Genomic DNA, 23,236 nt, shown 5'->3' on the forward strand with positions numbered 1-23,236 from the left:
GGGCTGGAGGGACACAGATCATCCGCCCCTGTTAGACAAACACACACACACACACACCCACACACACACACACACCCCAACCAGTCTCGGGGTAGGGAGGGGAAGGGGCAATGAGAGTGGGCGAGGGATCTCAGACCCAGAGACGGTGTTTGCAAAGATCAAAGGGCAGGAGGACAGAAGTGATGTTCCATCCCCAGCTCCCGGTGTGTTCCCGAGCAAGCCCTGCCACCACCCAGGGGCTACGGCAGGCTCAGCCGATAAAGCTGCGGATGAGAGGCTGTTTGTTTCTCTTAGGCCAGGCCTGCGCGTAACTCGACCACACAAAGCAATTAAACAAACATCAGATGTCAGAACCCGGAGAGAAGCAATGCGGCAGGAGGGACGCAGAGCCCGAGAGCCGAAAACAATCACAGGAAGGGGGACGCAACAGCGAGGGGGTCCGCCCCTCTTTTTAGGTACCCGCAACCTTGTCCCCCGCCGGGCCCGCGCCTCTCGGCCTCCGGCGCCTGCCTCCCCCTACCGATCTCAGCGCACGGCCACCCGCCCCTGGTCCGGCCTGCGGGGTGTTAGGAGAGGGCCACTCACCAGGTCGCCCCTGCAGCTTCCACGGAGGCAGCTGGAGCAAGCAAGGATGCGTGCACAGAGGGGCCCTTGGTTCTGCGGGGAAGGCACGTCCTCGCAAACAGCTCTGGGCGAGCGAGCTGGGCGGAGCCCGAGGGGGAGGAGGGGAGGGGCTCCCGACCAGTCTCCTCCCCGCCGCCCACCCCCCCAACCCGCTTCCTCCTGGGCGGGGCCGCGAGCCCTAGGGGCGACGCTTGGCAGGGTACAGCACTTCTTTGTGTCGCCGGCCCAGTGGGCTTGGCATTGCGGTGGCTCCCATCCGGACAGTGGGGGTGGCCGTTTTAATAAAGACATATACTTCTCTGACTATTCATTAGTAGAGGAAAAGGCTGAACAAACCATAGGATACAGCCTACAGAATATTATTCAATGCTTATGAAAAGCTTAGATCTCCAATTCGTAGGAGGAAAGTACTGGACGTATTGCCTAGGGAAAAATAAAAGTGGTAGAAATTGTTCAATAGGCTCTCGTCTTTATAATAAAAAGCAGTCTTGCGTATATTTGTATTATGGTGCGTGAAAGGACAGATTCATCTCTCCCTGCTAATATTGTTTAATCTGAGGAATATCGAAGGGCAATTTTTACATACTTCTGCATCATATGTACGGTTATGTGTTACTTTTGTAAATTAAAAATAAGAATATATTATATGTCAAGCTACCAAAATTGGCTGAAATTTATTCTGTGTACCTTTCAAGTCCTCTCTCTTTCTTGAAGTCCTTTCTGATGACCAGCTGACAGTTGCTTGTCCCTTCTCAGAACTGCAAGTTCCTACTTTGTGTGGTGACTTCGCCGAGCTCAGGTGGTACTATACAATGGTTAGGAATTCAGACTGTCACCAGATGATACGGAATCCATCTTAGTGCTATAGTTTACGGGCTAGGTGACTTTGCACAAGTTACTTAATTCTCTGTGCCTCAGTGTCATGACCTATAAAATGGGGATGATAAAATTGGTACCTATGTTACAGTCCAAGGCTTAAATCTGTGAGTGAATACCAGAAAGTTCTTAGATCAATGTCTGGCAAACAGTAAGACTATGAATGCTTGTTAAATAAAATAAATACTCTGGTCATCCTAATATTTGATAGCATACAATGTTTCAGGAAAATGCATACCTTTTAACCTTGAGTAAGATTTTGGTCCAAATCCAAGTCATTTTTTCTCTCCCCATCTCCCTTCAACCCCCTTTTCCTAAATTGAATTGTATGAACAATATTCAATAGGATCATGTATGTTAGTTGAGCTCACTGGCAGGATTTACATAGAGGTAACACCAGAAATTAAGGGATCCCAAATTCAGGATCCTGCTCAGTGGAGGGGTGATGGCAAGGAAGTCTTTTACCTTCTCCAGGGGCCAGGGTTCTCAGCTAAACAGGAAGGGTGGCTGACTTGTTTGTTAAGACCGTTTTGGGTCTGAAATACCAAGATTAGTAGCACCAATATAAAACCCCAAAACACGGAGTTTCATAAAAAATGTAAAATTCAAAACAAGAATGCATATATTACTTACATACAAATAAATAATAGAAGGACAAAACTATACATGGGAGGGATACAACCTAACTTACCTCTGAGGATGGCGGTGTGAGAGTTGGTGGGGAAAAGGCTTTAAACCTCATATTGTTTCTTAAAAAGAGATACACAGAGGGAACGAGGGATTGACGTTGAGAGGGAAAGAGGGAGCTGAAGGAAAGGTGATCTGATAAATCTGCTGTGTTGTTTTCTGTGCTTATCTGTTGTTTTGAGAGTCTATTATGAAAAATGTTTGGAAAGGGCAAGGATGCATTAGACTCTCGATGGCTACCTTCCTGGACGAGAAATACAGCACTAAAGAAATAAGGGCCAGAATAGTAGGAGGAAAAAAACAAAAGCCAGAAACAGACATGGAGAAACCTCAGGGAATCCTCTTTGAAAGATGTCTGGCTTATTAGGCCCAAGTGGTCTCAGGCCGAACACCCGATCGCTTTCTTAGCCCCGCTGGACTCACTGTCCCCACGCCCCCGGCCGCTTCCCTTTCCCAGCCCAGCCCAGCCGCAGGGACCTCCGTCTGTGCTCCGTGGCCAGAAACTTTATCTGTACAAGACTCACCCGTTGTCCAGCAATATCCACACCCGCTACTTCAGAGGGGGAAGGGGCTCCTCTGCAGAGGTGTGACACGAAGAGGGGGCACACAGTCCAGGATTTGATAACTGGGGGAGACGGCGGTGGAACCTGCGGGTGAAGGTGGGCCGCAGTGGGAATGGGGGAGGGAGGAGGAGGCCGTCCCGGTAGCTGATTGGCGGACGCAACGGTTGGGGCGGAGCCTGGCCGACATCCCCCCGCCCCTCAAACCGCAGAGGCCCCGCTTTGTGTGTTTCTGCGCAAAGATGCCGCCGCTGATCCAGGATGGAGACCCTTGCCCCAGCCCTGGCAGGGAGGCAGGGCAATTTGTCAAAAAAGAAATCCATGAGACTGTTTACCAGCCAGCGAGTTGGTTAATAAATAATGATAGATCTTTATATAAAATAATAAAGCTGTTTCAGTGAAACATTAATGATCCTACTTTAGTACGTTTCTGTTTTTCTAACAGGAAAAATAAGGATATATTTGGCTACCTTAGAAAGTGGGAAGGGTTGACAGGTAGTTTTTTTTCCTCTGCTGCTGCTGCTAAGTCTCTTCAGTCGTGTCCGACTCTGTGCGACCCCAGAGACGGCAGCCCACCAGGCTCCCCCGTCCCTGGGATTCTTCAGGCAAGAACACCGGAGTGGGTTGCCATTTCCTTCTCCAATGAATGAAAGTGAAAAGTGAAAGTGAAGTCGCTCAGTCGTGTCCAACCCTCAGCGACCCCATGGACTGCAGCCCACCAGGCTCCTCCATCCATGGGATTTTCCAGGCAAGAGTACTGGAGTGGGGTGCCATTTTTTCCTCTAGAAATTTTGTATTTTTTAAACGTTAAAAAAATACTTTGAAGTAAAAAAATAAGACTGTTTAGTAAAACCACTCAACGTATATATCCAGCAGAAATGCATACATATGCCACCAAAAGACATGTACTAGAATGTTCAAAGTAGCACCATACCATCCTGGAAGCTACCCAAAACCTACCCTTCCCTGCTTTCTCACGCCTACCGCCAGCCTGTCACTATCTTCTATTATAAGAGTCTTAAATATGTTTTCAGACCAACAAATATTGAGAATTTATCATCAAAAGGTCTGCTTTAAAAGAAATCCTAAAGGATATATCTCAAGAAGTGATAAAATAATCTTAGCTAAATAATCTGAGATGTTAAGACAAAATGATGAGAGACTTTCTGTTCTATCACTGAGAAAATTCCTTGTTTTGGAACAACTCTTCCATTAAAAACAGCAATAAAAGTTGGGTAAAATATAGGAAACAAGGGAAGACTTTGAAGAGCAAACAATATAAACAGAACTTGAGACGCTACAATCCTGAAGCAAGGAAAACACAGGATATGAACTGTATACTTGCTATGGCTTTATTTTTTTAGAGCATTTTCCAGTTCACAATGCAGGATAATTGAGGCCAAGCAGGAAGTGTCAGTCTTACTGGTTCAAGATTACCAAATGAACTGGAACTCAAAAGGTAAAATTTCAGACAAGAAGAAATCTCAGAGATGTAAATCTAAAAATCTATGTACAAATTTCCCTAAGTCACTGACTGATTTCTAAGCTATGCATGCACAGGGAGAGACCCAAAAAACTTGCAGAAAATAGTGGCTAAAATGCCAATCAACTGAGCAGTCATTTCAGTAGTTCTAGTCTTATGGAAATATGGAGATCAAGCCCCATCAAAGTGATTCTTACCAACACTCTGCTTTCAGTTAAGAGGTGAGAAAAAGCAAGGCATATGATTAAGAACAATGCATAAGACGTAAGGTCTATGCTCTTGGGTAGAAGAAAAATCTGAAATGGATCAGTTCTAAGAAAGCATAAACTAACCTTTGATACTATCAAAGTAATCTTCTGTTACTTTATCTGTCTCCCACCTCAAAAAAATAAAATAAAATCCTCTTTGGAAAAAAATAACATCAACTAGAACTTCCTGATTTTTCATTCGTGATGTCTGTGTCTAATCAAAAATTTAGAAGGAGGCTAAAAATAAGGATGAATTGTAAAGAACTCAAGAGAAACAACAAAACATAGAAACAGACTTACAAGTGGTTTAGGCATTTGAGTTCTTAGACAGAAACTGAATTTAAAATAACTGTGATTAATGAAATGTGTTCAAAAATAAGAGAAACAGGCTGGAGAATTCCAGTATAGAATTAAAACTGATAAAATGTTAAAATAGAAATTTTAGAAATAAAAATAATCATTGAAATCAGGAATTCAAATACACATGACCAAAGAATTGGTGAACTGCAACAGGAATCAGTAGAAACTATTCAAAAATAACACACAGAGGAAAGAAAGGATGATGCATAAGGAGATGAAAAGATATAGAAAGAATATAATAAGAATTATGAGACAAAGTAAAAGGTGATGACGTGTAATTAGGCTCCCCGAAGAAAAGGAGAAAGAATGAAACAGAAGCAATATACTGATGATTAATGACGGAAAGTTCCCCAAAGGGCTGAAAAACATCAAAACTCAGATTGAGAAAACTCTCCTCATTCCATCAGCAGAATAAATAAAGAGAAAACGACACCTAGGCAGATTATAATCAAATGCTAAAAACCAATCTTAGAGAGGAAATCTGTAAGTTAGTGAGAAATAAAGGATGATTTCCATTTAGAGGAACAATAATGCATATGGCTTTTCAAATGAAATGATAGAAACCCAGAACACAGTGGTATTGCTTTAAAAAAAGAAAAAAGGTAATCTGCCAACCTAAAACTCCGTGCATAGCAAAGATATCCCTCAAAAAGTGAAGGCAAAATAAAGACAATTTTAGATAAACAAAAGCTCAGAGAATTTGCTAGCAATACAATATAAAAAGCAGTTCTTCAAGATTAAGAAAAATGACCCCAGATGGAAGTACATAACAATAGAAAGGAATCAAGAATCCTGGAAAGCGTAAATACATAGGCAAATGTAAGTCAATATTGACTATTTAAATAAACAAAAGCATTTTATGGGATATAAAAGCATAAAAATATACAATAACAATAGCACAGCTGCAAGACACACTGGAATTTGTGCCTTGAGCCTTATACATACCCTGATACCAAAGTCAGACAAGACTACAAGAAAGGAATATTACAGGCCAACATCCTTGAGGAATATAGATGTAAAAATCCTCGATAAAACATTACCATAGTGAATCCAACAGTACATTAAAAAAATCATACACCATCATCAGTTAGGATTTACTAGAGGTATGCAAGGATTTTTCAATATCTGGAAATCATTTCAACTAACAAAATGAAATATAAAATCATCTCAGCAGATGCAGAAAGAGCATTTGACTTTGTCACCCAGGCGGAGGGTGACAACCCTCCTTGACAAAAATTGTGAACCAACTGGATATAGAAGGAATATACATCGACATAATAAAAGCCATATATAACAAGCCTATAGTTATCATACTCAAGAGTAAAAGATTGAAAGTTTCTCCTCCAGGATCAGGGACAAGATAAGGGGTCCCTCATTTTTTTTCCCAATATAGTACTCGAAGTTCTAGCCAGAGAAACAAGGTAAGAAAAACATATGCCATCCAAAATGGAAAGAAGCTAAATTATTTTTATCTATAGATATGTCTGTTTGCAGATGACTAAATTCATTTATTAAGCTTTTCTATATATAAATTTGCAATCAGAGACAATCCAGCATTATTAATTCTTCCAATCCATAAACAGAATATCTTTTTATCTGTGTCTTCAATTACTTTCATCAGCATTTTATAGTTTTCATTGTAGAGATCTTTTACCTTCTTGGTTAAACTGTTGTTGTTGGGTGTGTGCTCAATCATGTCTGACTCTGTGAGACCCCATGGACTGTAGCCCACCAAGCTCCTCTATCCATGGAATTTTCCAAGCAAGAATATTGAACTGGGTTGTCATTTCCTACTCCAAGGGATCTTCCCTACCCAGGGATCGAACTTGTATCTCCTGCATCTCCTGCATTGGCAGGCAGATTCTTTACCACGGGGCCACCTACTTGCCTTTGGTTAAAGTGGTTCCCAAATATTTACTGATTTGATGCTATTATAAATGGGATTCTTTTTAAAATTTCCCTTTCAGGAAATTGCTAAATTGCTGTTAATGCAGAGAAACACAACCGATTTTTCTAAGTTGATTTTGTATCCTATAACCATATAGTCAACTGACCTTCAACAAATGTGCAAAGCACACACGGTGTAGAAAAGATAGTCTCTTCAATAAACGGTGTTGGAATAATTGGATATTCACATGCAGAAAAACAAAGTTGAATGCTTCCCTCATACCAAATACAAAAAGCAACTCGAAATGCATTACAAACTCAAACATGAGATCCCAAACTGTAAAGTTACTAGAAGAAAACATAGGAAAAAGCTTAACACTGGGCTGCACAATAAATTTTTGGATATGACCCCAAAAGCACAGGCAATAAAAGCAAAAGTAAACAAGTGGGACTATGTCAAACTAAAAAGTGTCTACAGGGTGGGAAGCAACAGAGTAGAGGGACAACCAACAGAATAGGAGACAATATTTGCAAACCATATATCCAATAAGGAGTTAATGATATCCAGAATACATACGCAATGCAAACAGTTCAGTGCCAGGAAGATAAGTAGTTCAATGAAAAATAAACGAAGGACCTGAATAGACATTTCTCAAAAGAAGATATACAAATGGCCAACAGATATATGGAAAAGTACTCAAATCCACTAATCATCATGGAGGTATAACGCTAAACCACAAGATACCACTTCACACCTGTAAGAAGCGTTACTATCAGAAAGACAAGAGATGACAAGGGTTGGTGTGGGTAAGGAGGAAGGGGACAGCTTGTGCACTGTTGGTGTGAGTGTAATTGGTTCAGTAATTGTGGAAAACAGCATAGAGACTTGTCAAAAAATTAAAAATAGAACTACCATCTTATTAACAAGCCTAGTTCTGGGTGTATATTCAAAGGAAAATAAAACCAGTATCTGGAAATAATATCCACACTGCCACATTCATTGCAGCTTTATTCACAGTAGCCAAGATATGGAAACAACTTTATTCATTAATCCGTCTGATAAGTGTCTATCACATGGATTAATGGATAGAGAAACTGTGGTATATATACACAATGGAATTAATTTAGCTATTTTAAAAAAGGAAATCTTGCTATCTGTGACAAATGGATGAACCTTGAAGGCATTTTGTTAAATTTTGAAATAATGCAGGCACAGAATGACAAATACTGTACCAACTTCATTTATATGTGGAATATAAAACAGTTGAACTTACAGAAGCAGAGAGTAGCATGGTGATTACTAGGAGCTGGGGAGAGGTTGGAAATGAGGAAATATTGATTAAAGATTGCAAAATTTCAGATATTCAGGTTGAGTAAGTTCTGGAGATCAAATGTATAGCACAAGGACTATTAATTAACAATATTGTATAACATAGTTGAAATTTGCTAAGACAGTAGATCTTAATTGTTCTCACCAAAAGAAAATGGTAAACTATATTAGCACTGTTGGTGGGAATGTAAATTGGTATAGCCACTATTGAGAGCAGTATGGTGGTTCCTTAAAAAAGCTAAAATAGAGCTAACATATGATCCAGCAATCACACTCCTGGGCATATATCCAGAGAAAACCATGGTTTGACAGGATACAGGCACCCCTGTGTTCATTGCAGTGCTTTTTACAACCAAGGGTTCCATTTTCTCCACACTTTCTCCACCGTTTATTGTTTGTGGACTTTTTGATTATGGCCATTCTGAATGGTGTTAGGTGCTATCTCATAGTATCTTTGATTTGCATTTCTCTAATAATTAGTGATGTTGAGCTTCTTTTCATGTGCCTGTTGGTCATCTGTATGTCTTCTTTGGAGAAACATCTATTTAGATATTCTGTCCATTTTTTGAATAGATTGTTTTTTTATATTAAGCTGAATGAGCTGTTTGTGTTTTGAAAAGTAATCCCTTGTCGGTAGCATGTTTTGCAAATATTTTCTCCCATTCTGTGGGTTTGTTTTTCATTCTATTTATGGTTTCCTATGTTGTGCAAGAACTTTTGATAAAGAGATCTACAATGAGAAATTTTAAAATTCACCATAGCAGTGAAAGATTTTAATGTATCTGTTTTTGTAATTGATAATTCAGGCAGATAAAAAATTGGTGAAGGTATGGCACATATGGATTGCATAATTAAAACACTTGTTTTAAAGGAATATATAAGACATTATATAATTAGAGGCCACACATTATTTTCAAGCAAATAAAACTGACAATTTGCTAGGTTATAAAGCTGACTTCAATAGTCCAAAGGAATTGGTATCATAATTCTCTGAATTAATTATAAATTAGCTAGACAACATTTACTAGAAGATGATAAAATATTCTTTCTGAAGAGATTGTAAACTAAAATACACATTTTAAAAAATTCATGGCTCAAACAAGAAGCCATAATGGAAATGATAAATATTTAAAGCATGATAGCAAAATATTCATTTCAAATCTTGTGAGATATAGCTAAACAGCAGTGACACAAATTTATAGCCTGAAGAGCTTATGTAAGAACAACAGCTCAAAATTAACGAGCTAAGCATACACCTTAAAAGCTCAGAAAAGACATAACAGAAATTCAAAGAAAGCAGGAAGAAGTAATAAAATAGATAATAATTAAGAGAACAGACAGGGTTTTTTTTTTGTATGTGTATGTGAACAGATGTATGTGTATGTGAACAAAGTATTCCAAGTTCTGGCAAAATTAATCAAACCAAAAAGAGAAAGGAAATATATAAAATCTGTTGCATTAACTTTGGTTAAATATTTTGGAAAATACAATTCATGAAAACTGACTCCATAAGAAAACCTAAATAGTCCTATAATCCTTCAAGTAATTGGATGAACAAGTTTAATCACCTCTGACAAACTAAATTCCAAACTTTGAGTGTTTTGCTGGTGATTTGAAGCAATATTTGACCAGATAATTCCAATCTTGCACAAATTCTCCCAGAAAACAGCAACAGTGAGAATACTACTCATCTTATTTTATGAAAAGATATTGACAACAGGTAAGGTTAGTACCATAAAGAATATTTACAGGCTAATCTCAATTTCCACATATAGATGCAAATATCTAATGTTTATCATTATATCTACATATAAAAGTTATCACATATTTAGCATAGTTTATTCCAGGAATGTAAAGTTGATTTAATATTAAAAATTGAATACTGAACCTCACCAAAATAACATACTTAGAGAAAAAATTAATATGAGAAAATCAATACCCATAGTAGAAGCATTCAACAAAACATTTTACTCACAATAAAAATGCTTACCAAAAGAAGAACTGAACTTTCTTATCATTGGACAAAGCATTTACAAAATAACCATCCTGAATGCAATATTTAAGGCTGATACAGTGACATCTTTTACTTTATTATCTTAAGGATAAAACAAGATGCCCCTCCCTACTTTTATTTAACATTACACTGGAAGTCTTAGCCAATGTAATAGGACAGGAAAAAGGAACTGAAAGTGTAAGGATTAGAAAAGAAAAAACAAAACTGTTATTATTTTCAGAACATATGACTGCTTTTGTAGCAAATGTGATGCTATAGGCAAATTCAGAATTATTAATGCAGGTTATCATGTTTGATACATAAACAACATATAAAAGGCAATTGGATTTCTATACACCAGAAACAAACAATGGGCTACAAAATATAATCTTTATAAAGCAAAATATTTATAATAGCAGTGAGAATATAATGTACTTAGAAATAAAGTTAACAGAAGTGAGCAAAAGGGAACAATGAAAAATATTAAAAAACATACACAACACTAAAAAAAAATAGTGATAAGCTAAATAAATGGCATTATATACCAAGTTCATAGATGGAAAACTTCACCCTGAAGAGGCCATTTCTCCCCAAATTGATACATAGAATTAATGCAATATCAATAAAAATTCAAACTCCTTGCTTGTTTCCTGTTTTGAAGAACATGACAAGTTTGTTTAAATATTTATATGGAAGGTCAAAGCTCCAATAATTGATTTTTAAAAAATCCCTTGAACCAGAAGAAGGATGTAGGAGAATATTTCCTACCAGATTTAAAGATTTATTATAAGACTACTGTAGTTAAAAGCAATTTTGTATTGGTAGTTAGACAAATAGATAAAGAACGAGAGCAGGCAGTTTAAAAGAAACTCATGCATATATGAAAAACGTGATTCATATAGATCACTGGTGCTGGGACAGTTGATTGTTCATATGGAGTAAATAGTATAACAAGAAACTTTCAGGTGGATTACGACATTACCAAATTCAAAACTTTAAAAGTTTTTGGAGAAAAGTAAAGTAAAATTGAAATTAAAATTCAAACTTAATTCACTGGCAGAGATAGAAAGACATACAAAGAAAGAAAAGCTAAGCACCAACTAAAAGCAGATATTTGCAGCATGTACAGTTAACTAGGTATTGATTAACATCCAGATTGTATAAAGAAAGCATTCCAATAAGACAATAAGAAAAACAACCCTATATGAAAATGAATAAAAGGCAGGAAGCAGAATTTCCCAGAGAGAAAGCACAATAGCTCATCATTATATAAAAATATGGTCAGTTTCATTAGTTATCAGAGAAATGCTAATTAAAATAAAAATAGAATGCTAATTCATGCCTATTAAACTGGCTAAAAATGAAATTTGATAATGCCAAATTGTGACAAATATGTGTAAATAGAGGAACTCTCATCTGTTGCTGGAGAGTGCAAGCTGGCCTAACACTTTGGAAACAGTTTATCAATCACCTAATAAAGTTGAATATAAAGAAATCTTATAACCTAGTAGTATAACCTGAGTGTACACTCTAGGGAACAAGAGTGAACCAGAAGGCACGTACAAGATAGTTAGAGGGCATTATTTATTAATATCCCTTGTAGTGTATGTGTGTGTGTATATGTTAGTCTCTCAATTGTGTCCGACTCTTTTCGACCCCATGGACAGTAGCCCACCAGGCTCTTCTGTCCATAGGGTTTCCCAGGTAAGAATACTAGAGTGGGTTGCCATTTCTTTCTCTAGGGATCTTCTCGACCCAGGGATTGAGCCCCAATCTCCTGCATTGCAGGTAGATGCTTTACTCTCTGAGCCACTATGGAAAATGAGACCTAACAATCCCTGCCTCCAGATATTCATGAGGTCTTGTGTAACCTTCTCACTTTGAGTTTGGGCTGGAACTAGTGACTCACTTCCAATAAAAAGAAGATGGCAAAAATGATGGTATGTCACTTTTGAATTTAGATTACAAATAGACTCTGTCTTGTCTTTGTGTCTGGAAGCTTCACACTGGTGGAAGCAAACTGCCATGGTATGACCAGGTCTTATGCAGAGGCCCATGTGGCAAAGGACTGATGTGTCCAACCAAAGCCAGTGAGGCCAAGAGGTCTGCCAACACTCATATTAGGTGAGCTTGAAGGGGATTTCCTTCAGCCAGCTTTGAGATGACTATAGCCCCAGCCAACATCTTGCTTATAGCCAGTGAGACAGTGAGTCAGACTCCCAGCATAGCTCCTCCTGAATTCTTGACCCATTGAAACTGTGAGATACAGCATTTCTGTTTGTTTTGCTGTTTTAAGCTGCTAAGTGTTGGTGTAATTTGTTATATAGCAATAGATAGTTATTAATAATACAAATCCCAAATGAGCAATAGCCAATAAATGTAGAATGGATAAAGTATGTTGCTGTTCAATGCCAAGTTGTGTCCAACTCTTTGCAACCCCATGGACTGTAGCATGCCAGGCTTCCCTGTCCTTCGCTATCTCCCAGACTTTGCTCAAATTCATGTCCATTGAGCTGGTGATGCTACTCAAACTATAAGCAGTGAAAATGAAGAAATCATCACCAGGGGTGAACCTCAAAAACCCAAGAATACATATAGTATAATGCCATTAATATGAAAGTAAAAAATAGGGAAAGCCAACACATATATATGATTTTGGAATATATTAGACACTTCCCTTGTGGCTCAGCAGTAAAGATCTGCCTGTCAATGCAGGAGAAGTGGGTTTGATCCTTGAGTTGGGAAGATCCCATGGAGAAGGAAATGGCAACCCACTCCAGTCTTCTTGCCTGGGAAATCCCATGAACAGAAGAGCCTGGTGGGGTACAGTCCATGCAAAAAAGAGTCGGATACAACTTAAGCAACTAAAAAACAATCAAGGAAAGCAAGGACATGATTAATACAAAAGTCAGCATAGATATTATATCTCAGAGAAGAGAGAAGGATGGGCATGACTGAGGATACAGAGGAGCTTCTAAGCTATGTTCTATTTCTTGACCTAGGAGAAGGTCAGGCATTCACTTTGTATGTTTTATATATCTTTTATTTGGAGAAGGAAATGGCAACCCACTCCAGTATTCTTGCCTGGAGAATCCCATGGAAAGAAGAACTTGAAGGGCTATAGTCCATGGGGTCGCAAAGAGCTGGGCATGACTGAAGCGACTTAGCATGTAAGCACATCTTTTATTAATGTTTACAAAAATCAAACCAAAGAAAAAAAGAAAGCAAAGTATTGAAGTGAAGTCAATTCACAAATAAATATTTTGAGGAATGGAAGGATGGATGGGTGGTTGGTCAGCTAGACAGATTCATTCTGCCCTTTTAAGTCTAGTTGGGACTGGCACTTCTTCCAAGAAGTTTCCAAGATTATCTGATTCGTAAATCTTTTTCTCCTACACAAAAGGCCTCGCCATTGCAGGATGAGCCAACTCAGTGGCCAGCTGGGGGATGTTTACCTGGGAACTGCTGAATTCAGCACTGACTGCCTCAGGCCCAACGCATTGCAGGCGAAGCTGTCCACCCGGTTCCCCGCACCCACTCTCTCGCCCCTCGCCCTTTCCTCCTTTGCCGCAGACACACTCAGCTCCGGATGGCGCCTGGAGCACTTGAGGGAGGAGAGGACTTTCACCTTGGGTTTCTGCAGAAGCCAGCTACCCCCAAAGAATTCAAGAGCAAGTCCCCAGGAGGCGAAATGCATCGCCTCCAAGGTTCCTTTCGGTTCAGATCTCCATGGCTCCTTGCGGGAGCGCAAAAAAAGCACAAGAAAATCAGGGGGTCCCTTATCCCCAGACAAGCAAAGGTGAATAACAATGCACCAAGAAGGGGACTGAGATGGAGCCGTTGGGATTCACCATGGAAGGGGCCGAGAGGTAAACAGCAAGCAACTCCCGGTGGACTCGTCCGCTGCCCTCCCCTCGAAGACTGCAGAAGCCCCGTGGCAGTCCCCACGCCTCCCGGACCCCACACAAACGCACGTCCCGGGCATCCCCCCACGACGCCCGTCTCCCCGCGCGGCCACCCGCGCTGTGGCCTGTGTCACCGCCAGGCCTCTCTTGTCCAGAACCCATCGTGGGCCCACACTCACCCTTAGCCCCGTTATTCCCTGCAGCGCGGGTTGGGGGCAGAGGGCACCGGCTAGGAGGGGGCGGCCGCAGTTCCCAGGGGGCAAGAGCGCCTCAGGCGAAAAGGGACTGGGCGGCTGACCGAGTCCAGGGACGTGGAAAGGACAGGGCGGGACGCAAAGGAGGCTGTCCCGGGAGCTGATTGGCGGCCGCGGCCGTGGGGGCGGAGCCTGGCCCACCGCCCCGAATCGCAGAGGTCCCGCTTTGTGTCAGTTTCTGCAGGAAGATGCAGCCTCACATCCAGGATAGAGACCCCCGCCCCCGCCCTGGGAGTGCAGCAGGGCAATTTGCTGTAAATCCGTCAGACTATGAACTAGTGAGAGGTTGAAAATGATAATGCATTATCATAAAGTATAATGCACAATTATTTCCAAGGGCAAGTTAAGTCTATGAGTCCTAGGCATATTTTTAATTAAAAGAATAAAGTTGCCTTAAAATGGAGGGTATAGTTACATTCTTCCATAAGAAGAAATCAATCTCACTTTGCTTTTTTGGAGAGAAGGGAAAGAATGAGGAAGTTGACTATTGATACTTATCTTCATAACCACTGAATAGTTTTAAAATGTCACGAGTTGTCTTATAAAGCAAATAAAAGGGAAGGTATGAAAAATTTTTGCTAACCAACGGATAGGTGACAGATACTGGGCATGAGGCAGAGAAAGAAAGACATGGCTGTTGAAAACCTGGACTCTGAAGTGCCTGCCTCATCTTCTACTTACTAGCCTGGTGTGCATTCCATTCCTATGGCTGCCCTGACAAGTGACCACAAACTCAGTGCCTTGAAACAACACGTTTGTTATCTTGTAGCTCTGTAGGTCAGAAGTCCAGAGAGAGAGCGAGCGTCTCGCGAGGTACATCAAGGTGTAGGCAGGGCTCATTGTTCCTTCCGTAGCCTCTAGCGGACTATGCATTTCCTTGCCTTTTCCAGTTTTGAGAGGCTGCCCAAATTCTTTGGCTTGGGGCCCTTGCTCCATCAGGCAACAATCTTATCCCTTGGACCTCTGTTTCTGTCGTCACATCCTGTTCTCTGCTTCTCCTCTTCTATTTATTTCTGAGCAAGTTTGACCTGTTAGTTCCTTTGTGCCCTGGATCCAAAAGGTCTCCCTCAATTCTAAATTCTACTGCCTTTTTTATGCTCATTTCCCTTCGGTCTTTCTGTTCATCTCCTCCTTTTTGCATTGTTCATCTTTGTCCCCCAGATAATTTTTTTTTTATGTAGGTAGAACATGTTATCAAAACACTTGCCTTGTTCTCTTCCACTCAAAAGTCTGCTGCTACTCGGAGCTCAGAGTTGTTGACATACACGTGACATATGTGAGAAAGGACTTCCTAAACTCCTAGGGGCGGTCAGTACAAGATCTCAGTCCGCCAGAGCTCCCCTCGCCCTCCTTTCCTCCCCAGGCCCAGAGCCAGTCAGCAAAGGGTATGCTGGTGATGTCAGAGGAAGAGGGGTGAGGGGCAGCAGCAGGGGGAGGAGAGGAGCTGAGCAGAACAGCCGGGTCCCCGTTGGCCAGGAATTTGCTGGCTGAAGTCTGTGTAGTCTGCTTGTGTTTTTGCAAGCTGGAGGAGGTTCACAGGCTTCCCTGGCTGTTTCCTGCCAGCCCCCAACACACACACACACACACACACACACATGCGCGCGCGCGCACACCCCCTAAAGCCTGGAGGGCCAGTGATCTTGGCCTCAGGAATTTTGTACTGAAACCCTGTGATCATACTCTATCCCAACCCGTGCTCACCCTTTCTGTTGCCTGTGTCTCAGTATTCCTTTTTTTTTTTTTTTAATACAGGTAGAAATTGGATGATATATTTTAACTCTGAAACTCTGTGACCAATTGCACAGAAAAAACAACCCCAACCGGAAATGGTGGACTCTGCAGGTGTGTCTGGGGAGAGTATGGGTGAGCAGACATGTTGCCTGTGTGCTGTCCATTTTTGAGAGGAGCAGGGATATGGCAAGAGAGAAATGCAGCTGTCTTGGCGGAGAGAATGAGAGAGAAAGCTCAAGGGTAAGTCTGCAATCTCTCAACACCCATCTGCGTCCACCAGGTCCCCCAGCAGCCCCACCTCTCAACTGCACATACCTGCCCAGACATTGGCTTTTCCTTCTACCCTCAAAGGACTCTGTAGTCAGAAACTACCTCTTTGGGCCTGGGAGGGAGGTTGCTCACATCTGGAAACCTCTGAGAAGTCATGCCCCCTTGTCTGCCCTTCAACGCCAGAGCAGACTTTGGCAGGGAAGTGCCGAAGTCTTGCCTGTTTTCAGTAAAGGAGGCAAAGGAGAAGGGAGCAGAGGTTGTGAATGCAAACACAAAGGTTGACCCTGCCCTGAGTCAGGGGAATTCTTCCTGCCTTCAAACTGGGACGTGTGGCTTTTTGCCCTGCCTGTAAACTCCAGCTGAAATGTGGGCTCTTCCTGAGTGTTGTGCCTGTTGACTTTCAAACTGGAATTAACCATTAACTCTCTTGGCCTCCAGCTTCCAGACTCACCCTACAGAGTTTTAGGCTTGCCAGCCTCCATAATTGTGGGAGCAATTCCTAACATTAAATAAATCTTCAGCTATGTATCCATCTATGTATCTATCTATCCATCCATTCACCTGTCTGTCCTATTGGTTCTGTTTCTCTGGAGAGCTCTAATACAGCCCCACCCTCCCCTGAGTTACTCATCTGGAACTTGCTGTCCAGTACTACGTACCCGCCTCAACTGCTTCCAGCCTCCACATGGCTCTGTTGCTGGAACTCCTGAATACAAGCCCCTCTCAGGGGCTTTTCTTTATGGAAGTAAAGAATGAACTCAAGACAGGTCTTACTCCCTGTGTTTCCTTGTGCTGTTTTCCCCTTCACCACCCCTTAGAGATCTATGTTGTACAGCAGAAAGGGAGATTTCAGTACACTGATTGTAACTCTTCACTCTAGTCTGGGATAAAACTCATAAATAAATCTACTCCTGGAGAGTCTTTATGGCTGCTTCCTTCTCTCCCCATTGTCTTCCTCATCTCCTCATATGATCTTCCATATGAAATCTTATAGGAACTGAAATAGATGTTTAAAATTGAATTATTACAAACACCACTGAAGAAAAAATTTAAAGCTTATGCTTGGGATATTTTGTGGGTTGAAATCAAGTTTTCTCAGTCTTAAGTAAGAACTTCACTGAGAAATAAATATAATTAAATTAGGAACAGTGGGAGGATGGGAGAAAACTGGAGGAAGACTGATTAAACTGTAGAATTTTTTTTTTTAAGAAATATTAAGTGCCATCTCTTTTTTAGGATAATGACTTCCTTATTTTTATGAAAGCAATGCATTGCATAAAGGAAAAATAATAAAGAGGATCATATTGTACATAGTATTTTTAATATAAAAGGTATCGGTCTTAGGTAGTTTAGGCTGCTATTACAAAGATCAACTGGGTGAATTAAGCAAGATATTTATTTCTGGGAAAGACTGAAGGCAAAAGGAGAAAAGGGTGGCAGAGGATGAGATGGTTAGATAGCATCACCAACTCAATGGACATGAATCTGAGAAAACTCAGGGAGACAGTGAAGGACAGGGAAGCCTGAAGCGCTGCAGTCCACCAGGTTGCAAAGAGTCGGACGCGATTTACCAACTGAATGACAAAAATTTCTCATAGTCCTGAAGGCTGGGCAATCTGAGATCAAGTTGCCAGTAGATTTGGTGTCTGGTGATAATCCTCATCCTGGTTCATAGTGTCTTCTTGATGTCCTCACATGGCAAAGAAAGCTCAGATTTCTTCATCCCCTTCCTAGGGCAGTAATCCCATTCTTGAGGGCTCCAGCCTCATGACCTAATGACCTCCCAAAGCCCCTACCTCCTAATACCTTCACATTAGTGTTTAAGATTTCAACATATGAATTCTGGGGGACACAAACATTCATTCTCTAACAGTATTATTTTTAGCCTAAACTGAATTCAACAAAGAAGCTGAAGAACTACTCAGGTAAATGTTTCACCACAACAAGAACATCTGAATATTGCTAAGTGTTCTGCACCAGGATTTCCTTCCCTGGGCTCAGCGTGTCCTCTCTTCAGAGCATCTTATGTTTGAACCTTGGAAGGCCTTGAGTGCTACAAGTTTCCTTGTTCTTTGCCAAGACCATGGTGGAGGTAGAGAGAAGTTTCTACCTCTCAGATTGTACTCTGACTTTTTCCCAGGCTACTCCCATGTCATTCCACAGACTCAGAACTAGGTAATATCAGTGAGAATACTTAGCATTTGGTACACTCACCTTCTTTCCTTAGTACAATTTCTCAGTGATGGGGTTGTTGGAAACGTGAGTGAGAGTAGCATTTAAGCATCATTCCAGGATGAATCAGAATCTAATTTTTTGTAGAGGCAGGATCTAGAACCTGGCTTTAAATACCCATTTTTATGTAAGACGTGACTTGAAGAGAGCCTGGTATACAGCAAGGGCAATGCATTTGTTATTAAATTATGTTCACTTTCAGAAGTTTGTGAAATGAGGTTGTGCCCCATTCCTTCTTTGCTGTATGTTAAGAAATATTTCTTTTGTGCTGTTACACCTTTCTTTAGGTTAATTTCATTAAATATTGATGGAAGGGAATTTTGGGACCTGGCCTGCTTCTGCCATTTTTACTTGGAAATTCCTCCAGTTACCATCTAACAGAAGTGAGCATTTATGTGAACCAGCACATTTCTGGAAAACATCTGTTTTCTTTTATAAAATTCTCAAGTGATCACACTTTTTACTTTAACTGTAAAAAGTCTTATGAGTCATTTTTCTCCTAGTCACTCAAATATATAGTCTGCAGTCTCTTTTCTCTTGCTTCTCTCTCTCTCTAAATCCCATTTGGAAATTCAAGTAAAGTGGTTTGGAGGAAGAAAAAATGACCTAGCATCCTTCTAAGGGAAGAAAAGCTACCTATTTTAAAGAAGGATCCAAAAAAAAGGTTGACACTCTTGGTCAGTGTTCAGGCTAGGGTTCTCCTGGGAGCCACTCTTGGACATGTCCTGGCTTATAGAAGTTATTGATGATGGTACTACCAGGGGCTGGGAGTGTGGGAAACTCCAGATCCACTCAGTTTCTTCTAACTAGCTTTCAGCCAAGTACTCATTCCCTCAGATTCAAGGCCTAGATTTCAGGCATGTAACCCTGGGCAAGGACTAATGCTAATGCTGAAACTCCAGTACTTTGGCCACAGATATGAAGGGCCGACTTATTGGAAAAGACCCTGCTGCTGGGAAAGATTGAAGGCAGGAGGAGAAGGGGACAACAGAGGATGAGATGGTTAGATACCGTCACTGATTCAAGGGACATGAGTTTGAGCAAACTCCGGGAGATAGTGAAGGACAGAGGAGCCTAGTGTGCTGCAGCTCATGGGGTTGCAAAGAGTCAGATATGACTTAGTGACTGAACAGAAACAACAAATACTAAAATATATAAAATCCGGAATGAGTGAGGCATCTTATTCAATTTGTTCTGTTTTTTCTAATTGATCCAGTAGATTTCCATATTTTAACTTCTTATGTTTGTGGAATGTATGTCCTTTGTTGTATTAAGTTCTATTTTCAATAAGCTGTTTATATTTATTTAAAAATGGAACTTTTATTTCTGGTGTACCTATTAAAATATGTGGGACAGAGTTCTGTGGAATAGCAATCGAGGACAAACTGGTCTATGGATTGCTTTTCTTGTTTTAAGTCTGCCAGGCTTAGTACTAGAGCTGTGTTAACTTTCTAGAATCTGGACACGAATAAAACTTTGTTGATATTTTGGTTTGTCATATTGAAATAACATGTTTCATGATTATAAAACTATCCTGTTTATTACAGAAAATTGGGAAAATATAAAAAAATCAGGGAACAAAAATATTTAAGTCACCTAAATATATTCCCAGTACTAAAGATAACTGTGGTTAACATTCTAATCCCTTTTAATTTATCTATATCTATATAGGTATCTTTCTTGAATTTATATATGTTCAGATACTTATGAAACAAATTATTGTGTGTGTGGTATGCAGTTCTATGTTGTATTCTTTTCACCACAATTTCCCCATGACATTTCCCCATGACATTAAATGTTCTTTAAATATATTTTCGATAACTGTATAACAGTTCCGCTTATTGAAATTATACTTAGTTATTTTCCATTTTGAAATTAGGTGATTCCAGAAATTTGCTAGTCAAAATAATCTTGTTAAAAGCATCTGTTTTACTTACATCTTGATCTGCATTTCTGATTATAGGATGGATTCCTTGCAGTAGAAGTAAGGAACCAAAAGACATGGCATTTAGAAGATTTTTGATACCTAGTACCAATTTATCCTCTAGAAATATTTTATATATTTATACTCTCAACAACCCAATATAAATGTATTCTTCTGGACTTCCAGTGGACTGTCTTCTTTTCTAAACCTTATATAAGCTTTCTACATATTACCTGAGATCCCTTTTGGTACAGATAGAAACAGGTGTGGCCTAATAGGCTTTCCTTTCCTTTCTTTTCTTCTGAGTCCAACACATATAGAGCCTAAAATGAGAGAAAGGTATATTTTCTAATATAAACCAGGGTATGGAGAGGTTCAGAGAAGGCAATGGCACCCCACTCCAGTACTCTTGCCTGGAGAATCCCATGGACGGAGGAGCCTGGTAGGCTGAAGTCCATGGGGTCGCTAAGAGTCAGACACGACTGAAGCGACTTTAGCAGCAGCAGCAGCAGCATGGGGAGGTTATGAAGATTTACTAGCTTAAAATCAGATTTGCAGTTCATATATTGGGTTAGCCAAAAAGTTCGCTGGGTTTTAAGTAAAAATAAAAGACACATTTTTCATTTTAACCAAGACCATTGTTGAACAACGTATTCCTTCACTGAACGAACTTTTTGGCCAACCCCATACTTGCTACACAAGGCTCCAGATGGCAGCGCCAGGCAAGGCAGTCTCTGCACACAGCCCCTGGCGCCATCTTGGACTGCAGTGTTGTGAACAGCCTCTTTGCACACGGTCCCCAGCTGCCATCTTGGATTGCAGTGTCGTGTGAAGTGCTTCTGCACACTGCCACAGAGCTGAGCTGATGGTGGTAGCTGTTCCACACTAGGAACTCTGGTCTGAAGAACCGAGTATAAGACCTCTACATGTGGCCCCCTGTGAGCATGTGAAACTGGACTCAGCGCAAAGGGGAAAAAAGGTTAGGCTTTATCTTATTAACCAGATTCTATTTTTTGCCTGAAAATTGTTAATGGGCTGCGCCAGTGACCCTTCTGGGGCAGAACACTGGTTAAAAATGGCCCAGATACTTCAAGGGGGCGTTTGTGAGGCTGTGGTGGGGCCTGCAGCTGTGGCCTCTGTCTCCCCAGAGAGGCTCTGTGGAAGCAAAGTTGGCTTATGGGGCTTTGGATTCAGACTCGGTTTTCTCAGAGAAGAGGGTGCTGAGGGCAGGTGCCCAGGAGCAGAGCTGCCTTTTGTTTGCTCTGCTGCCAGGATCCTGGTAGGAGAATGAAGTGAGTGGAGATTGCAGCCACACACTGGTATTAATATTTTCTGTGTCTAATGTGTCCTGTTCCTGCTTCTGCTCTGTTCTGCCATGAGATCTTGGCTTTGTGTCCCCCAGCCCTCCAGCTGGGTTGAAAATGAAGGTCACTCTTCCCCGTTCCCCTGCCTTCCAGCTTGCACCCTTGGGACAGGTTCTCCACAGTCTCCCCATGGGCCTGGTCTAACTAAAGAAGGGATTTGTCCAGAGAGGCATCAAAGTTTACTCAGTCCTTTGTGTGTGTGTGTGTGTGTATTTAGTCACTCAGTCCCGTCAGACTCTTTGCCACACCATGGACTGTAGCCCTCTAGGCTCCTCAGTCCATGGGATTTTTCAGGCAATAATACTGGAGTAGGGTGTCATTTCCTCCTCCAGGGGATCTTCCCTACCCAGGGATAGAACCCACCATGTCTCCTGTATTTCGGGGTGGGGGGGCGATTCTCGACCGCTAGCACCACCTGGGGAGCACACTCAGTCCTTTACTTATCTTTTCCTTCCTGGTGAGAGTTTTTTTGGCTCCCTCTTCCATTGTCACCTTTCTAATTAGGATATATCCCCTCCCTCACCGTCATTTTGCAATTCTCAGAACTAGAAAGAAAACCATTAGGAAAATCAGAAAATGGCATTAACCTGTACAGAAATGCCCTTGGTTCTCAGGAAGCTGAGGGTTTAACAAGAACCATGGATACTCGCATGCAATGGAAGTGATCAAATGGCCTAATTTTATTGGATTAATTCTAACTGCCCCGAAACTTTATTCTGAGACTCTAGGCAGGTCTCTTGAGCTCTCTTGGCTTCTAGTGGGGATAATGAGATCTTACCTGAAGTCAGGGGCAGGACCATGGTCTCTGAAGGCCCCTCAGTACTAAGATCTACAATTCTATGAATACTCTCTAAATTCCCAGAAACAAAGTCACAATCCAACAGAATTTCAGTATTCCCACTCTCTACCGAAGTGTTCTGAGATAAGAAATGCTAAAGAAATGAGATGGTATATAAATCAGAATGCTGCTGCTGCTGCTAAGTCGCTTCAGTCATGTCCGACTCTGTGCGACCCCATAGACGGCAGCCCACCAGGCTCCCCCGTCCCTGGGATTCTCCAGGCAAGAACACTGGAGTGGGTTGCCATCTCCTTCTCCAATGCATGAAAGTGAAAAGTGAAAGGGAAGTCACCCAGTCATGTCCGACTCTTAGCGACTCCATGGACTGCAGCCTACCAGGCTCCTCCATCCATGGGATTTGCCAGGCAAGAGTACTGGAGTGGGGTGCCATTGCCTTCTCCTTAAATCAGAATACAGATCTCTAAAATAGGAAGGACTGAGAAAATGTATATGCAGATTTCTGACTATCAGTGAATGGGCAAAAAATTCTAATTATGAAATGAAATTATACCGAATTTTCTGTAGCCAATCATAAACGCCCTAAAAATGTGGCCTGATTCAGCCAAGGCACAGACAGGAGGCATTTAGCGTCAAACACAACTGAATGACTTGCTGGCATAACCAGCCTGGAAGCCATTTGGGGTACTTTTTGCTAATGTATAATTGAAGT

General features: G+C 41.2%; 1 protein-coding gene across 3 annotated transcripts in view; it reads right to left on the bottom strand.

The window, feature by feature from the left end:
- Positions 1 to 14,286, bottom strand: part of TCAF1 (TRPM8 channel associated factor 1) — a 51,337-nt gene extending 37,051 nt beyond the window's left edge. Inside the window, exons 1-2 of one of the 3 annotated variants that reach the window (XM_061415003.1) lie at positions 14,133 to 14,286; positions 2,712 to 2,834 (exon numbers count right to left, since the gene is read on the bottom strand). The gene's annotated coding sequence lies outside the window, so the exon portion shown is untranslated. Of the gene's footprint in view, positions 1 to 585; positions 721 to 2,711; positions 2,835 to 14,132 lie in introns of those variants that run through there. The other 2 variants (XM_061415002.1, XM_061415001.1) reach the window with 2 other exon arrangements.
- Positions 14,287 to 23,236: the final 8,950 nt, after the last annotated feature.

The sequence above is a fragment of the Bos javanicus genome, chromosome 4 (genome assembly GCF_032452875.1).
Source record: "Bos javanicus breed banteng chromosome 4, ARS-OSU_banteng_1.0, whole genome shotgun sequence".
Taxonomy (NCBI): Eukaryota; Metazoa; Chordata; class Mammalia; order Artiodactyla; family Bovidae; genus Bos; species Bos javanicus.